Source organism: Sciurus vulgaris (genome assembly GCF_902686455.1).
Source record: "Sciurus vulgaris genome assembly, chromosome: 16".
Taxonomy (NCBI): domain Eukaryota; kingdom Metazoa; phylum Chordata; class Mammalia; order Rodentia; family Sciuridae; genus Sciurus; species Sciurus vulgaris.
The window spans coordinates 48,955,778-48,975,076 of record NC_136477.1 but is presented as its reverse complement, the minus strand read 5'-3'; the positions used below and the strand labels follow the sequence as shown (position 1 = coordinate 48,975,076).

Genomic DNA, 19,299 nt, shown 5'->3' with positions numbered 1-19,299 from the left:
TAATGACAAGAAGCACACAGCACAGTGCTCTGAGAATAGTGAACTCTCAAATGAACAGGACCCAGAACAGGATGGCAGCCTGACATGTATTTTACTAAAGATGATTTCCCCTCTAAGATCTTTGCCTCTAAGTAAGAGTGAACTTATCTAATCACTCAATATACGCATAATCTTTCAAAAATTGATTTGGAAATGATTTTAGATTCACAGAAGAGTTACAAAAATAATACAGTGTTCCCATACACCCTTTACCCCACTTCCTCTGAAGTTAACTGCTTACACAACCAGAGAACATTTATCAAAACTAAGAAATTAACATGACCACAATAAACTATTAAAGGAGTTATTGGGATTTCACAAGGTGTCCTACTAACATCCTTTTTCTGTTCCAGGATCTGATCTGGAATCCCACATTATATTTCATATCTTATCTCCATAGTTTCCTCCAATCCGTGAAAATCTCTTCGTTTTTTCTTGTCTATCAGGATCTTATAGCCTTTGTGTATGTGGGGGGGGTATGGGGGTGAAATCAGGGGTGCTCCACCACTAAGCTACACTCCCAGCCCTTTTTACTTTTTATTTTCAGACAGGGTCTCACTAAGTTCCCCAGACTGATCTCAAACTCATAACCCTCCTGCTTCCATGTGGTGTTCACCTTCGTTCCCAGTTTTCTGACACTTGTGAGGAGATTGGTTGGTTATTTTATAGAATACCTCTTGATTTAGATTTGTCTGATGGTCTCTCATGATTAAGTTCAGGTTATACAAGTTTGACAATTTGACAGAAGGATGTGCCCTTCTCCAAACGACCCATCAGAGAGGTACATAAAGTTGCTATGTCTTATTACTGATGATGTTAACTTTGACACTTGGTCAGGGTGGTGTTATGAGTGAACTATGCCCCCACAAAAAGACATGCAAATTCTAAGCTGGGGTACTAGGAATGTGACTTTACTTAGAAAAAGGATATTTGGATACATAGTCAAGTTCAGATGAGGTTAGAACACGTTAGAACAGGCCCTAAATCCATTTGCTGGTCTCCTCAAAAGAAGGAAGAAATTTAGACAGAAATGCACAGGGAGAAGATGGCCCTGTGGTGACAGGAAGGCAAAGGTTGGAGTCATGCATCTACAAGCCAAAGGACTGCCAATCTACAAATACCAAGGATTGCCAGCAAACTCCAGAAACCAGGATGAGGCAAGGAGGAAGGCCCCTGCAGGTTTCAAAGGGAGCACAGCTGTGTTGACAACAGACTTTTAGCCTACAGAACAATAACAACACATTTCTGTTGTTTTAGACCAGTTGGCTTGTGGTACCTTGTAATAGCAGCCCTAGGAAACTAACACAGGTGGTCTGAGGGTTTCTCCAGGGTGAAGTTACTACTGTGCTCTTTGTAATTAATATATAAGTTGGAGGAGATTCTTAGTGACTATGTGTAGTCTTTTAAATTAAATTTAGGAGTGTTTACACAGTATTTGCAAACCTGGCTTCCCTGAAGTGTACATATATCAGTCTTAGGTGAAGCATTTCCTCCTGGTTGCACAGGGAAAACCAGAATATGGATCCAGAGTCAGTGCTGGATGCAGCTGGCAATGAAGTGGGCAGGAGAGGTGATCAGCAAGCAGGGCAATATGGGTGATCTACACAGGTACCATGTAGTGTCTGGGCAAGACAGAAATGGGGTTGATGGGGATGTAGCTCAGTGACAGAGTTCTTGCCTAGCATGTGAGAAGCCCTGGGTCCAATCCCGGGTTCTGTAAAATGAAAGAGGGTGGCAGGGATGGGGGGTGTGGATAGGAGTCCAGCAGGAGTGGGGATTGTGGAGACAGGAAGGGGAGCTTCCTTAGAGCTCACAAGTAACTATTCATCTTATGGCTGGGGGAGACAATAATGAAGTGATTGTTCTAATTCCAAATTTTCCACTAATTTTTTTTCCTGTTCTCTTTCCCCTGGCACAGTTAATTAACCTGATATCATCTGTTACCAGAAGATGAAAGGCAAATAATGAGGCCCAAATTCCAACGGAAACCTGGGTTCATTGATTAAGCTGCACGTGTTTCAGAATTATTGGTTTCTAACCCACAGGGTGAGTGGAAGGTCCTCCAACTCAGAACTATAAATTTCCTCTACAGACCCTTATCAGTGATTTCAACAAGGGATGGCAGGCTTTATGGTTTGTGACAAACCACCAGCTCCTGGAGGGATCCCCCAAACCAGTTGTGGAGGCTGGTCTCAAATGTGAAGGGCACAATCCTGTGTTTGTTTTTGCCAGCTGAGTCTGACTGCCCTTTGCCTTGCGCTAGGCATTCAAGGGGGACTGGATTTCCTCTTTGATGGAAGGGCTCAACTCCCCCTTCACATCAGGTGCTATGAGGAAAACACTCCAAGTTCCTTCCTTAAATGAGAAAAGAAAAAACAAAAGCTAGGGTTTATTTGTTTTGTTTTTGTTAACAGGGAACAAGAAGAACCTGGATAAATAAAATTCAGGGAACACCCTGAGTTAATTCAGACTCATGCCCAAGTGACAGACAGGCTGTCACACTGCTGGGTGGAAGCTCTGATGACTTCTCCATCCTTGGCTCACGGAAGTGCTCAAGCGCAGGTGATGAAGTCCCAGGACAGTGTGAGCAAATCCACAAATTAAACCATCAACTCCAAGGGCTATAAAATTGAACATACTGGGGCTGGAGGTATAGCTCACTGGTAAAGCATGTGCTCGGCATACACGAGGTTTTAGGTTCAATCCCGCCCACCAAAAACAAAACCCTGAACATATTAACTTTGGAGAGATGACATTTATTCCCCATATATCAAGCTCTCATGCAGCATGGAGGGCAGAAATGTACAGCATGTCTGGACCCAAACCCTGTCTTTGAGCCAATTGGTACCAGAAGCCAAGTGAGCAGCTGGGGCTTCTGTGCCAAAGTCTGGGGCTGCTTTTATGGGAGTGCTGGTTAAGGGAAAGACATCAGGAGGACAGCTGGCTGAGCTCAGCTGATGCTGGCATGAGTCTCTGAAGCCACAACCAGGGTCTCTGTCCGAAACACAGTTTCCCATACAATGCAACAAAACAACAGGCTAGAAAGAACTCATTCTCAATGACAATTTCTGGGACCCTCCTGGCTCCCTTTCCTCCAGGTTCCCTTGCATCCTTCAAGTCACAATACACCCTGGCAAAATACTACAGCTCTTTCAAGGTTTGAACAAATTGAATGGCAAAATGAAGGGAAGGAAGATGGGGTGTGGGGCAAGTGAGATGAATTTCATCCAGTACCCCTTGGAGAAGCCACTCATTTTACCACAAACTCAGAGAGGACTCTCCATGGCTAACTTTTGTTTCTGAGAGAAGACTCAAGCAAGTAATTGCCCTTATTCTTCTCTTGATCATCGAAGTTTTGTCCCCATCTTGGAAAAGGATCCTGTCCTACTTGCTTGACTTGAGGAAAATCATTTTTTTGCTAAATAAAGGACTGTGGGCTGGAATGGTGGGGGGAGAACTTTGGGAAATCATTTAGGAAAACATGGGACTCAGAGCTGGCACAGCAGCAGCCTAGGTTACAAATACAATCTCTCAGCAGTGCCAGTAAAATAAAACAGAACCACTGTTTCAGACTGTAGTTTTGGCTAAGGTTTCACTCCTCAATTACTTTCAAAGTTATTCATTTTTGTCAACATTTTAAGGGTAAGTCAACATTTGTCCTGGCAACAAGCCCAAATTGTCATTTTATTAGTCTGCTACTGGTTAAATTGGCCCAAGATTAAACACATCTAATAAATACCCCTAAAATATTGGAGTTTAGAAGAAAACCACGTTAGAGTTCTCTTACACAGGATGTTACTATTACTTAACCTTGGGCAGAAACACACACCCACCCCCCTGGTAAGTTCCTTTTAGCAAATGCTGTCCCCATTGCCTCAGCTCATCTCAGTTATGCCCAGACATGGTGCTACAGACCTTCAGAGAAAGAGGAAGGTCTCTCTGCAGTCCTTGGCTGCACACCTGCCTTCCAGACTTCAAGCAACGCTCTTACTCTGTCGAGGCAGAAAAGGCCAGCTGCTCAGGGTTGAGGCACTTCAAGAGTTTAACCTTCTGAAGAAGCAGGAGGGCTGCCAGCAGAGTTGTGTCTCAGTGGCCCTTGCAGGAAGACCAATTTTAGGTCCAGAAATGCTATACATTTCTGCCCATCATTCTGCACCCACCTCTAGGTCTGGAAAAAGGAGCTGCAGCTGGACATCCCTGATTGGATGATGCCAACAAGGCTAAGGAAGGTCTCTGAGGCTTTGGAGTTCCTCAATCAGTCACTTCCTAATGACTTCTTTAGGGTGGATATAAGTTCTGCCTATGTTCATCTCTGTTAAAGGGATAACCTGACTCAACGCTTGGGTTGGGCTGGAGGGGAAGGGAGAGAATGGTACCACTGGAGGATTCCATCCCTGTATTAGGGTTCACTGGTGTACATGCAGACCCCAAGAGTACTTTAAGGACATTTTCTAGGTTTGCTCAGAGCTAAGAATGAGTCAAAGGCCTCTGCAGCAGGTGACAAAGCACTTACCACGCTAGCCTAAAGAATGTATCAATTCTTTGCAGAGGCTCTAAGGATAAAATATGAAACAAGCTTTCTGTTCAGAGAGTGATAGCCTAAAACTCTGAGCCAACAATGTAACCTCTATGAGCATGGTTCCCTCTACTGTGAAGAGAGGACACTCATACTTCCTCACAGTTGCTAGGAGGAGCACATGAGATAATGTGTGGGATGTTCCTGGCACAGCCTTGCCCCATAGGAAGTCACCAGAAATTATCAGAACACTGCCCTTATTTCCAAAGTCCAAGGAGAGGTGTGGTCTCTCCTCCAGCCAAATCTCCTGCCTGTCTCTATTCCCTGCAGCACTGGATTTTGCCTGAGGCTTCCAAAGTCACTTGCTACAAGCATACCAGGGCACTGTGGGGCCACTGAGACTGCTGTGAGACCATGCATTTTGATTTCACCTTCTCTTTCTTCCGAAAGCTTTATTATCTGTTCGGTGAAGCTCTGGATGGAAAGAGCAAAGGCAGGAGTGGCTTGGCAGGTCCAAGGCTATGTCAGAGGAGAGGAAAATGTCAGTGGTGAAATCCCAAGATAAGGACCTGAGTCGGGGAAGGGAACCTAGTAGATGGGTTTTGAGGTCTGCATGGAAATATTGCCCCTATCAACAGATGCACTGATTATGGGCTAGTAGAGCTGGTGTGCAGTATTTTTTAATTTTTGGCACTAGGAATTGAACCCAGGGGTACTTAACCGCTGAGCCATATCCCCAAACCTTTTTTTTTTTTTTTTTTTTTTTTAAATTTTAAGACAGGGTGTCACTAAGTTGCTTAGGGCCTCTCTAAGTTGATGAAGCTGGCTGTGAACTTGAGATCCTCTTGTTTCAGTCTCCTGAGTCACGGGCATTACAAGCCTGCAGCACCGAATCCTAATGTGCAGTCTTGCTAGACCCAATACTGGGATTCAGCAATGGCAGGAACCCTGGGCATTCAATCCATGTGAGATATGCAAGATGGAATTTTTCCACAAAAATAACGTGCTACCTTTGGCTTCCAGAAAGGACCACCCAGAGCCTCGCACATGTCATCTTTTTCATCCACATGAAAGCTCAGCATTATCTTAGCATTTCAGAAGAGAAAAAAGAAGTACAGAGATGAAAAACGATTCACGGATCTCAATCTCAATGTCCCAAAGAAAGAACAGACTGTTCTAGCTGAATCTGGAATGATCAAACACATCTCAGGAAAGCAAAACTGACAGGTTTGCCATCAAACTGAAGATACCACAGGGTCCAGGGACCCGCATCTGACCCCTGGGTAAAACCTGCAGAGACATGCGACCAAGGGCACCAGGTCTGCAGGAGGAGATGGATCCTCTTCTCTTGTTGCCCAGTTGGTTTCTATTTTTGACAAGAACAATGATTTTCACAGACAAACCTCACAGGGCTATGACCTTCAGAGAGAAACATAAAATGCTCACAATGCTCCCTGCAACCCCTAGGTATCCTCCTAGTACCAATTATTCCTTCAGATGTTCATTCAGCCCATATGTGCCCTCAGCAACATATGCCTACACTTAGAACCAGGGAAGGTGGCACTTGGGTGTTTTAGAACATTCTGCTCCCAAAACAGAACAAAATACACCCAAATCTGATTATCCTAAACAGAAAAAAAAAAAAAAAAAAAAAAATCTACCAAACAACCACTTGGGATTGATTGAATTGGGAATACATTTTTTTTTTTTATTTAAAAATTTTTATTTGAGGCTTTCAGACATTTTGCCACCTACTAAGCAATGGTAGGCAGAAAAACAAGGTTAAAAGCAGGCTGTTCAAGAAACAGCGAGGTGGGTAATTCACAATGAATTCCCATGGCCCTTCTGTTGTCCTCCACACCCCATGACAGATGAGCAGAGGAAGGGCTTCAAAATGTTATTTCTTGAGAGGGGTACTCAAGCAGAACACAAGACTGACTGACTTGTTGAGGCAGTTTTAATTTTGTAGTGCATTTTTAATGACAGGAATTTTAAAATGCCCACTACCAGTGGATTTTTCCACGGGCTCATGACAAACACCAGCTCTCAGTGCCATACATTTGCAACCCTGAAACATAGTAATTATGTGTTATTTCTAACTCTCCACAATTAATATGCAGCCAAATGTATCATTATCCACAGCCTATTAAAATTTAGAAGCGTGTGAACATAAAAAAGAGGGTATCAGATGACATAGGCAAGGAGCCTAGGGGACCTGGCTCTGCACCCCTCATCACTTTCAGTTCATTTCAATAACAGAGTGATAATCAGGAAAATGGGTAGACAATGGCAGTTGACTTAAAATACAGAAGTAAATACAAATCTGTGATTTATCTGTTGGTTTTGTAAAGAAATGTTGGCTTAGCTGCTGAAGATGCAGAAGTAATGGGTACCAACAAGTTTCCAGAAGAGACAAGGGTGATTTTGTTGAAAATTCCTGGGTGCAGAGAGGGGCAACATTCTCATGTGTTTTCCAGTAAAGGCCATCTATAGGGGGACAGATTTCTTTAGGAAACCTCTGGGTATCTCACCTGGCTAAAGTCTCCCTGGTTATATGACAGAGAGATCGGCAACATTTCTCAAGACAGAAATTTCAAGGTTCTGGACCTCCATCTCACTATTGGACTCAGGGCTATTTATTATAATATAGAAATGATTGAAACTGCATCAGACACTTGGAAACACTGTTGACTCCTGTTGGATACACTCTATTGTATATCAGAATGTAAGATGAGACCAGTCCTGCATGTATGTGCTAGCAAGCACCTCAGTCTTATTTCAGCACTGTACAAGTATACAATATGATTGTCAGACAGAGTACACAGTAAACTCAGAAGTCAGAAAGCCAAACAAACAAACAACAACAACAACAACAACAAAAACCCAAGTCTGCTTGGTATTCTGAGTACCTGCAGGTGGCAAACCATATGGAGAAGTGAGTGGCACTCCTGAGTGTACAAAGCAGGGCTGTTTCCAGGGGCAGCAAAGGCCTCCTGACCCTGCAGAACCTCAGTGAGCTGCCAGAACGCCTGTCTACTCAGAGATTCAAGCAGTTTTCTAGAAACAGAGAAGCCATCCCACACCTGATCCAGATGTGATTGTCCTAATTCTGAAGCACTATGTAAACCACAAGGACCTCTGGGGAGGGTAGGAAGAGGCACCAAGAGAGACAGCCAGCCACCGTCACCAGTATCAGGTGCTGGCATGTACACTCTCATCTATTCTACGCAGCCACCACTTCACCCACGTTTATAGAGGAGGAAGCAGGTGTTCAGAGTAGTGAAACGTCTTGCTCCAAGTCATACCCAGTAATTAACTGGCAGAACTACAGTCTGAATCCAGACCTACCTGACATGAAAGCCTTCCCTGCCAGGACACACAATTTCCTCTTATTAATAACATAATAGCAACATACAGGGCAACTTTATGCCAGGCAGTGTCAAAGTGTTTTCTGAGCATCAAATCCTTAACTTCTCTTAAGTCAGTGCTATTAATAGACCCATTTCACAAAGCAGGTGACTGAAACTCAGAGGGGTTAAGAATTTATCTAGGGTCACACAGCCAGGATAAGGCTACTATTAAGCCAGGCCTGGGTTCTCAACTACAGCATTGCTGTTAGTTTCTTAAGTCAGATTGGAACCTGAAGGAAACAAAGACTAGAGGGTAGTGGTAGGTGGAGACTGAAGCAGGAAGTGTACAAGTAGAAGCTGCTGATTCAACATTCAAGTCCTATCATTCTGGCATCTACAGCCCCTCTTGGTCCCTCCAGAGAATCTCAAGGAGCTTGACCAGGTACATAGGTGTCACGCTTATGTCCCCAGTGGGGGGGGGGGGGGGCAGGTCTGCTAAGCATATACCTGGGGTCTGGTGTGTGGCATCCAGCAACAGGTCTACTCTGCCAAGCTTCCCAGTGAGATGGCCTGTTTCTCTAACTGCTTTTTCCCAGGTTGACAGTCATTACCCATATGTTAGTTTTGCTAATGACTCAAACTCAAGTAGAAGTTCCTTGAGGGCAGAGAGCATGCCTTTTGTTTTCTAAACATGGGGGGAAGTGATGTGTACTGTCAGGTCTCAATATATATTTAGTAACAACTAAATAATATTAGTGGTCATTTTTTACTTGTCCAACCCTTTACCAACTCATAGCCATCATGCTATGGAGTTTCCCCACATTTCTAACCAAGGATCTATTTATAATTAAAGCTCCCTGCTAATGGAACAGGGTATGAAGAACTCAAAGCAACCGAATCCAGCCTCATCTGCCTACTCTGGGTCTGTGTCTGTGGATGGCCCTTAGCTAAGATTCTCAGATGAGGCATGTCAAGCAGAAGGTGCCCCAATGGCCAGGGTGCTTCTCCATCCAGGGCTCACATACTACCTCCTGTTTGAAAGGCATTCTGGGAACAACTAGAAAACCCCATAAGTGTTTTTTTGTTTTTTTTTTTTTTTTTTTTTAATGCTACCTGGCAGGAATGAATGTGACGCTTGCCAGTGTGCTTGGGACATCTTTTGTTAAAAATAAATAATGCCCATTGCCAGCTCAGATTCCTAGGAAACTGAGTGGTTATTACCTAAAAAGCACAAGAATGACCTCAGAGCAGACTCCTTGATAGGGTCTGCCAGTCACAGCGTCTACTCAGCTGATCTACATTCAAAATACACTGCTGTTGCTGCTGCTGCTGCTGTTGCTAACACTCGGTTGAACACTAGCTGTGTGGAAGTCCTTCGCATGCCCCACTTGATCTTCACAATTCCCTTGGAAATTCTCACTTTACAGATGAGAAAACTGAGGCTTAGAGGATCAATCCTGTCTAAGGCTTTCCAGTGGCCAAGTGGGGATTTGAATTCAGCTTAGTCTAGTTCTGAAATTCAAGTTCCTTAATACCACACTCTGGCCCAAAGTGAAATGTAATCTTGCCCAATCCTTCCCTCTCAGCGTGAAGGGGAAAAGGAAGATGATAGGTTAAATGATTTCAGCTGCAACTATGGACCTTTCTTAGATGTTTTGAAAAGAAAGGTCATTAATGTTCTTAGGACAGAATTTTTTTTTTAAGTTGGCTAACATGTAATCCAGAATTTCCCCTTTCCCTTTCTCTCCCTCCTTCTTTTCTTCCTTCCTTCCTTCCTTCCTTCCCTCTCTCCTTCTTTCTGTACTGGGAATTGAACCCAGGGGTAATTTACCTCTGAGCTCCACATCCCTGGCTCCCACCCTCTTTTTTTTTATTTTTTAAGACAGGGTTCTCACTAAGGTTCCAAGGCTAGCCTCAAACTTGCAATCTTCCTCCCTCAGCCTCCCAAGTCACTAGAAATATAGGAGTGTACCACCATGCTCAAAATCATTTTCTATGACACATTAAAGACACTTTTTATCTACTTAAAAGTCTTAAATCTGAAATCTGGGTCCTATATGTAATGTCCAAATTTTAAGTTTAGTCTGTGACTGTGCCTAAATATGTGTACTTAGTTATATAGTGTTCTAATCCTTTTAGAGCTTGCAGAACATGCCAAGTGTAGTTTCTGAACTCTAGGTACCACCTAGAGTTGTTATTTTTCCCCCAGAACAGATCACCTGCACTATTGTGTATTGGATGGTTCCTCAAATTACTTTTTACTTAAGTAAACTTCTAAAAATATATGATATCACTACTTTACTTGGAAAACTACCACCTGCCAAAACAGAAACTTTAAAAAATGAACACTGTTAAGCTTTTGTTACTCTTGCTTGCCTCAAGCTTCCAAGCCTGAGGCCTTTACTTTGTTTAAAAGGAAAATTAGCAAGTGATAGGTGTTAAAGACATACTAATTCCAAACTGAGCTTGACATATCAAGACAGGAAGACAATGAGGAAATGATTCAAAATTATTTTGTGCCTCAGCAATTTAGGAGGACCCAAGCAACTTATGAAGAGCCTGTCTTAAAATAAAAAATAAGAAGGACTGGGAATGTGGCTCGGTGGCTAATCATCCCTGGGTCCAATCTCCAATACCAAAACGTAAAAAATTTGTGTCTTGTTCTGCATCACTTGAACTGCTGCAAGGGGTATGAATCCCACCTTCTGGGAAATAATGATCTGATCTAATCTAATCTAATCTAATCTAATCTAATCTAATCTAATCTAATCTCATCCCAGAAGCAAAGGCTCCTGAGAGGCTGAGCCTACTTGTGCACTGTCCCCAGCTAGTAGGGAGTGTTAAGAATTGGCTTAGAAATAAATGCTGCATTTACATGACTTCCAAGGCAAGTTCCCGCTCCTTGGTGTTGATCCCAGAATTGAACTTACACTCCCAGACCCTAAGAGAATGTACATAAAGCATTCAGAGACTAGAAAGATAAAACAAAGTCTCTTCTCAATGCTTCTTCCTTCAAAGTTCTCAGATAAGCTGAAGCAGAGGGAGGTGACACTTCACCATGTCTGTGGCTTACACTTAAGCCACCATCAGTTTTTCCAGTTTCTAACAGTTTATTTCTTTCTTCACAGTGGTTTCCAACCCTTTGTGTAAGATCACACCCAGAAGTCCCCAAGAAAATCACCAACCAGCAAGAAAGATGGTTGGCAAGGCATGTGAAAATATGAACCAAGACCATCCAAATCTAACAGGTTGTTGAAGACTCCCCCACACCCCCTCCCCCACCATGTGAGGTCAGGAATTAAGAATTGGCTGGGGGTGTAGCTCAGTGGCAGAGCACACAGGAGGTCCTGGGTTCTATCCCACGATTGCAAAAAAAAAAAAAAAAAAAAAAAGTCACCAGTGACCTCTAGTTACCTTCTCTATCTGCCTGGGGTCATTCTTGGCATGCTCTCACCACTTGGGGATTAGAAAAAGTTAGCATATCAATATAAGATAACACACTTGAGAAGGGATCTTGACTGACCTTGGGTTCAGACCAGAAAGTAGGCAGAGGTAAGCTTTATCACTTACACTTCAGGCCTAGCTCCATCTCTTTCCAACCACTGGCCTATTCCCTTTTCCTTTTGGGGTTTCTTCCTCTGGAAATGCAGCAAACTTCCAAATCTAACAACAGGTGGCAAGTGCTAAGTATTTACCATTATATATATTTTAAGATTCTGACAAGGGCTCTGGGTTTTATTTAACTCAATCAAGTTGCCAACATCTAGTGGTACTTATGAAAGAGAACCTTCATGAAATGCTGTATTTTGCCTATTTGTTACCTATTCTATACATGTTACACCTGCACAGCTTGGCAAGATATCACTTTAAAATATGCTACCAGCATATAGAAAAGTTTGCAGTCTTGTTCTTTGTGGGCTTTTTTCCTTTTTCTTTTTAAATTATAACATTTATCTCTCATCAAATATAAAGCAAGTCCTTGCTTGTGGTTGGATCTTCTGGAGTGTAGACCAAGGTCAAGGCCACCTGTCCACAGGCCCAAAGGTGAAGTCACTCTGTGGAAGGTTCTGGTTAACTTTAATGGGGTTCACTTTGAACACCCTCCAAATAGACAGTGCTGCTTACAACTGACCCCACTCAGGAACGTGACTAGCTTGAGTCAACAATATGGCATGCCAAAAGGTCAAGGTTGGGCAAAGAGGGAACTGTCATCTTGCCCTGACTCCTAATCTCGCCAAAACTCGTTTGGTTGACAAAGAGGGTAGCGCTTGCCTTACCCACCTCCCTCAGTTGATGCAAGGTTCAAAGGGGATAACATATATGAAATCTGAACAAGGGGTGGCACTGCTATTTAGTGAGCACAATGAAAAGGGGAGGGGTTCTCTGATTGCAACATTTCTTCCTCCATTCTCTACATCCCATATGCATACAAATACGTTTACACTGGTTCCATCATATATATATATATATATATAAACACACACACACACACACACACACACACACACACACACACACACATTGACGTTTTTCCTCTTTGTTTCCAGGGGCACTAGGGTATTTCTGTTTGCTACTCAGTAATGACCGCAAATGATGCTGCGGGAACCTGTGCCAGAAGCCATGGTCCATGGTCCATGGAGCTATTCTGTTATTCCTCTGTTATTGGACAGAAGGGCTGATGGTTTTCTGGTTACTGTAAATAAGCAGGAAAGGATGCTAGGCTGGAATCAGACAACTGCATGTCCAACTCTAGCTCTGCCATACCCAACTATGCGATCCTGGGGAAATCACAGAGACTCTCTAACCCTTGGAACCCTCATCTTTGAAATGAGAATAATTAGAATCAAAGAATATAAAAGTGATCTGAAACCTATAAAATGCACAGATATAAAGCATGAAATTATGCAAGTAATGTCCTTAAGAACAAGTTTGGACACAGTTTTCATAACAAAAGCTGGAACAATGGGTCCAAAGATTTGAAGCCTTTTTGACTTTTAATATGCACAAAGAAGTGCATTATTTTGCAACATCCACAGCATTGGATTTTATCATGTTCATAAAACAGGTGCAACATCAATTAAGTAAGAATTAGCACTGATTGATTTTTTTTGCCTTTTTCACTTCTATAATTCTATTAAAGTGAACATTTTAAATAACCTTTACTTTCACAGTTCCTTGAATGTGAACTGTCTTCTGCCCATTTGACAGGGGACATCCTGGGGTATTCTTCTACACCTATATAAATGACTTATATGACAAAGATGGTTATCTTAAATCTGTCATCTTTATTTCAAAAGTATTTTTCAGAATATACATACTTTTATTAAATATTATATATAATTCTTTACATTATATATAATATAACATATAATATCTCACACACACACTCTTGTCTAAGGAAGCACATTAAAAAAAAGAAATCTTGTTTGTTGATATGGCATTACAAAGTATCTCTGGGTTGATCAATACTCATGATTTACTGGCATACTGAGGATGCCCAGGAGAAATAAGCAAAGATGAGAGAACAGTATGCTACATTTGCAAAAGTGGGAGGTACCAGGAACACTTAACCAGGAGAAGGAAAGCACCTGGGGTGGATGGAGTGGGGGAACTGTGCAGTGGGAGAGATGCAGGGAGAGACAGCAGTTTTCAAATATTTTCTTCTTTTTTTTTTTTTTTTTTTTTTGAGGTGCTGGGGATTGAACCCAGGGCCTTGTGCATGCAAGGCAAACACTCTACCAACTAAGCTACATCCCCAGCCCACAGTTCTCAAATATTGAAGGCAATGATACACGAGAGAGAACTACTAAATAAGGTGAGCTCCAGATACCAGTGTTACAATTAAAGAAGGATTTTCTCAAGATCCATACCGAACAAAGACAGAGCACATGGCCTTGGAAGGTTATGAGCTCTCTGTCCCTGGAGGTGTTTAATCAGAGATTGAAAGGATCCAGCAATGGGATAAGAACTGGGCTGCAGATTTGCAACAGATCTTGCACATTCTGAGGTACTCTGATGCAATGACCCTGGGTCATTTCCTGGAGGCTGCTTTTGTTTGTTTCATAAATCCCTAGAGGGAGGCGGGAGGCTGTTTTGCTACTCCTTTCCTTCTCATCTTAGGAGCCAGAAAGGAAGAAAAAAAAAAAAAAAAAAAAAGCCCCATGAATTTACCGTTAGGGTTTCTGGTTCAGCTCCAATTAATTGAAGTATACCAATAATCAGGGTTGCCTTCTCGCAAAAGGACATAATGACCCAAACACAGAAGGTCCAGGCACAAGTATTGCTAAACTTAAAAAGAGCCACTCCTTTCCCAGTGGAAGGTTCACAAGCCTTTTCTGATTAACTTGTGACAGACTCTAAGTCAGTAACCGATATCAATTTATTAACTTAAAATAATAAGGAAGGTGGGCCCTTGCTCCTGACAACCCATGAGCCAACACAACAAGAATAAATGGCAACACAATTGCAGCAATTTCCTCATTTTGTGTGTGACCTCTACCCATTACCAACGATGACAAATTAGGTGAGGCAACTGCACACGTACATCACAAATGCAGCAGCCCTTACACACACACACACACACACCAACAATTACATTTATATAAGGCTTTACAAAATTAGGATATGATCAATAATGTATTTTCATTCAGCAGTTATGAAAACAGTGGCACTGGTCCAGGATTTTATAGGCAATCACAGGGTGACTTAAAAAGAAATGACACAATTTGCAAATACCCAGATGGTAGTTGGGCCTTCCAGTTATTGGTTTACTTGGAAGGCTAGTGGTTAATGTAGATAAGCAAAATGACTAACAGAAGAACTAACAGTGTTACCTCTACAGAGCTGAGCATGCAGAATTCTGCCAAAACCCAGCTCCTTGGTCTTAAGAAACACAAAACAGAAATTACCAAAACCCTCAGGGGCTTGCAACCCCCACTACCATGGGTCACAGCTATTCAATGAAGCATTGACTACTGGTGGGATGGGATCTCCGACCCATAACTCAGAAAAAACATGGCCCTTCCACTGTCAGGCAATTTGCTTGAGCAGGCAGGTTCATCAGCATGTGTTATGTGGTGAGACCTGTGATTTAGTCATTTACAGGGGATGTGATGTGGTTGGGAAAGTACAGACTTCATGGTCAGACTGTTTTGTAAATCTTGGCTTCTCCACCCAGTAGCTCAGTCACCCTGGCAAATCACTCCCCTGCTCAGAGCCTCAATTTCTTTTTCTACAAAAGGGCATGATAATACTAGCATCCTATGATTGTTGTGATGATAAAGTGAAGGATGTACTGCTATATCTAAATGCACTGCTATCTAAAAGAGCATTCAGGAAATCAGGATGGTGATCATGATGTTTCTTAAAACCACTTTAGGGATCATTTTGAAGATGCAGAAGTCTTGGTGATTTTATTGAGCACTTACTATGTGTCAGGCAGGATGCTAAGCAGTGCACAAGAATTCTCTCATTTGAACCTCACTGTTGCCCTGGGAGGTAGAACTATTACTATTTCCATTTTACTACTGGGGCTTTGAGAGGCATGGTGGCTTGCTCAACGTCATATTGCTGGCAGGTAATAGAGATGGCTTTGGGACCTAGGCAATCTCATTCCAGAGTTGACTTAAAGTCAACTTGTGTAAAGTCAATGCGTTTTCCCTTAGTAAACCTGTTCCTGCTTCATGTGCATCCCAGATGTCCACAATCCCCAAGATACTTTTCCATGTGAACGAGCTTTCAGAGTTATGACCCAATGACCATAACCAGATCCTATCGATGATAGCCTTTTCCTAACTCTGCATGGCTCTCTACCCAGCAAGATCTCTGTAATCACATGATTCATGGGGATTATTTATGTAGTCATCCTAGGATTCTGACTGCAGTAACTCCCTGTGACCATTTCCATGCAGTTATACTGACAGTATACTACAGATTCCAAGAAAAGTATATATCACTGGAAACCAGTAACCCTTTAGCTCTCCAGTTACCATTCAAGGAACAGAGCCTTAGGTGTGCAAAAATTACAAATATACATGTTGACTGATGAGGAATAAATCATAGCAGGGTTCACCTTGTTTTTTTAGCTGAGGCTTAAAAAAAATACCTTCTCAGGTATTCAAGATAATGCATCTAAAAGGTAATATTTTAAAGCATTTTATATGTCTGTTAAGCATTGTATCTCCCTCTTTTCCCTCCACAGAAATAAATACCCTTAGATGCCACAGTGATTCTGGATACTGAATGCTGAACTAAATCTGTCAGGAAACCTGGTACTAGATCTTGGCTCAAAATGCTGATTTTCTTTGTGTATTTCTGCAAGTTACCTTCCATCAGTGTCCTTATTCAAAAAGAGGAGAGAATAATCCATGCTTTATGTTAACTTTAGAACATGGCTGGGGTCTCAAGTGAGACACTAAACATGATAGACTTTGAAAAGGGGTAGAACTTTGTTATTTCTAGAGGCATATGATTATTCCCAGGGCCATGCAAACCCACTGGCTGAAGCAAAGTCAGAGTCTATACCTTTGAGACATAAGGCAATACTCAATTATTCATAAGACAGACATAGGGTCTACGTGTTACAACCTTTTACAATCACTGAAAGACAAAGGCAATACAAATACCACCAACCAAGTCAGGTCTAATCCTGACCAACGTCTAAGATGGTAAATCTTAACGCCAAAAGTTACGTTGTCCACCAAATTATCAGAAATAGTCTTAGAAATAACAGAAAGTGCATCTTTGTATTTTTTATTAAAAATGAAATGGAGGCCGGGCACAATGGCGCATGCCTGTAATCCCAGTGTCTCAGGAGGCTGAGGCAGGAGAATCTTGAGTTCAGAGTCAGCCTCAGCAATTTAGTGAGGCCCTGAGCAAATCAGCAAGACCCTGTTTCTAAATAAAATAAAAAAGGGCTGGGGATACAGCTCAGTGGCTAAGCACTCCTGGGTTCAACCCCTGGAATCAAAAAAATAAAAATAAAAATGAGACGGATTCAGGTGCAGTGGCACATACCTGTAATCTCAGTGACTAAAAAGATTCAGGCAGGAGGAACTCAAGCTCAAGGCCAGCCTGGGCAATTCAGTAAGACTGATCTCAAAAATAAAAAGGGCTGAGAGTGTAGCTCAGTGAAAAAGTGCTTGCCTAGCATGTGTGAAACCCTGGTTCCCCCTTTCCCCCCAAAAAGGTTTTAAGACTTAAAATTCTAGATTTCAAAGCCAAAGTGTTCACTCACCTACGCTTTCTTCATTTAAAAGCAAACCTACTGTGAGGAAGTAGGGATTTTTAACTTACAGAGTTAGTGAATTGATCAGGTGTTCAAAGCACCCAACCTGCCTAGAATGAACAGCCCCTCCTGGCATGAGAACAGCCCCTCATGGCACCGATAAATATGAAAACAGATAAATCAAGCAAGGCAGTATCAAGATCAGAAGAAACCAACATCATACTGTGCTTCTCTGTGAAAGTCCAGAGCTATGTCCTAAGCTCCTTATATTTCATGGTTAATGATTATAGCCGGAAGAATCTAGCTGGTTATGGGTATTAAAATTGAACATTTGCAACTCAACTCATACATCCATGTTATAGGAAATATCTGATTAAGAAACAGCATTATTTTAATGGTCATGAAATGTCAGACAAGCAATATCACAATCCATGTAAACACAATATTTTCAAAAGTTTAAAATAGATCCTTTAAAGAAAAATAAAATATAAACATTATCACATTTTGCTTTCACTAGAAACTACCATTGACATTTTTTAAAAATTACAAAGCATTTTAATTAAATCTCAAGTAGAACTTTTATTATTTGCTTTCAAAAGAACTTGATTTTGTACCATTTTTTACTTAAGTGTATGGTATCAAATGCACATCAAGGCTTACTCCCCACAAGGTTTTTCGTAAGTGACCTTCTCCAGCACACTTGCTGCAAACAGAATCCAGTGCTAGAAAGCCACTTGGCAGGGCCACACACTGTCCTCCCTATAGAAAACTCAGAATGCCACTTGAATCTACAGAACACAGGTGCTCTGCTTACAAGTGCCTTTGAAGGTCAACAAGTCCTACTATTCTGAAAAAGACCTTTGGAAAGGCCCATTTTTCTTTTTATGATAGCCACATTCTTTCTACAAAGAAAGTGATCAATGTTAAAAACAAAACAAACAATAAAACCTTTCAGAGGCATTAAGAGTCAATGTCTACTTTATAAACAATTATATAACCATGTTTTTCAAAAGGCAGATAAGTGAATTCTGTTTTTTAAACATCTAAAAATACTGATGACACCTACTGGTAGAAAATAGATTCTATTTAACTGCTTATGGAGAAGCTAACCCTGCAAAGGTTGGTTGCCTTTTGGGCTACCAATGAAACCGGAAAACTTTCCCTTAAACTGACTTAGGTTTCTTTCTCCAATTTTGCTTATCTCCATTATCAGTGATGTGTCAGATCAATGAAGTTAAGAGGCACTACTGCCCTCAAGGTGCAAAAGGAAAAAATCATTACCTATCCATACTCTCACACTTGACATCCTCAGAAAAGGAAAATAAGTCATATTGTATCATCTGGATCCAGTTACCAATAAAGAAAATTAATATTTGACACCTAATGATACATTTCTTTCAGCATATTTGTGAATTACAGACATATCTATATTCTATGCATAAGAATAAAAAAAGATTAAAGAAATAAGCTGCACTGTTCCTCCATTCATTAAATTATAAAGTTTCCATTGAAAAAAACACACTATATCCATTTCAAGCCTATACAACATGAACTCAATGCAGGTGCCACTTGACAAAACTTAAATAAGAATCCAAATGTCACTAGGGCCACCACACTTTCACAGCTGCTGGGAACAAAATCTCTTTGTGGAAATATTCAACTGAGCTGGAGTATGGAGTGTGGAGTAGGAGCAGGAAAGAGAAGTTTGCTCTCAGCCTACTGAAAGTTGAATGCAACCAGAGACTATTGGGAGCCCTGCCAGACTGGAGCAGCTCCTGATAGAATGAATCTTTGATGCCACTCTCCCAAATACATATAATTCATTAAGAAAAGTGAACACACTGAGCAGCTCCAGTGGGTGGATGTGGAACCCCAAGAAGACTGTGACCAGGTCATTGCATACCTGCCTCCAGACTCCTCTACCTGCCCCTTGCAGTGGTTATATTCTCAGAGTGACGTGGGGGAAAGCAGAAATAGGAACCACTGAGGGTGTGCTGGGTCCTGTGGGCTCCACCATAGCTTGGAGACCATAATAGCTTTGCTGTGGTCTAGTGAAAACAACTGTTCTCCCTAAGACCCTTTCAAAATGTTAGAACTGTTTTCTCCCCCCAACTGAGCCCAACTTTTAAGGCCAGTGAGCTATTTGTCAGAGAAATAACACATGGGAA

At 41.7% G+C, this 19,299-nt stretch overlaps 1 protein-coding gene across 7 annotated transcripts in view; it reads right to left on the bottom strand.

Moving 5' to 3' along the window:
- The window catches only part of ARHGEF3 (Rho guanine nucleotide exchange factor 3), a 303,446-nt gene that overhangs the window by 49,396 nt on the left and 234,751 nt on the right, over positions 1 to 19,299 (bottom strand). The window lies entirely within an intron of this gene.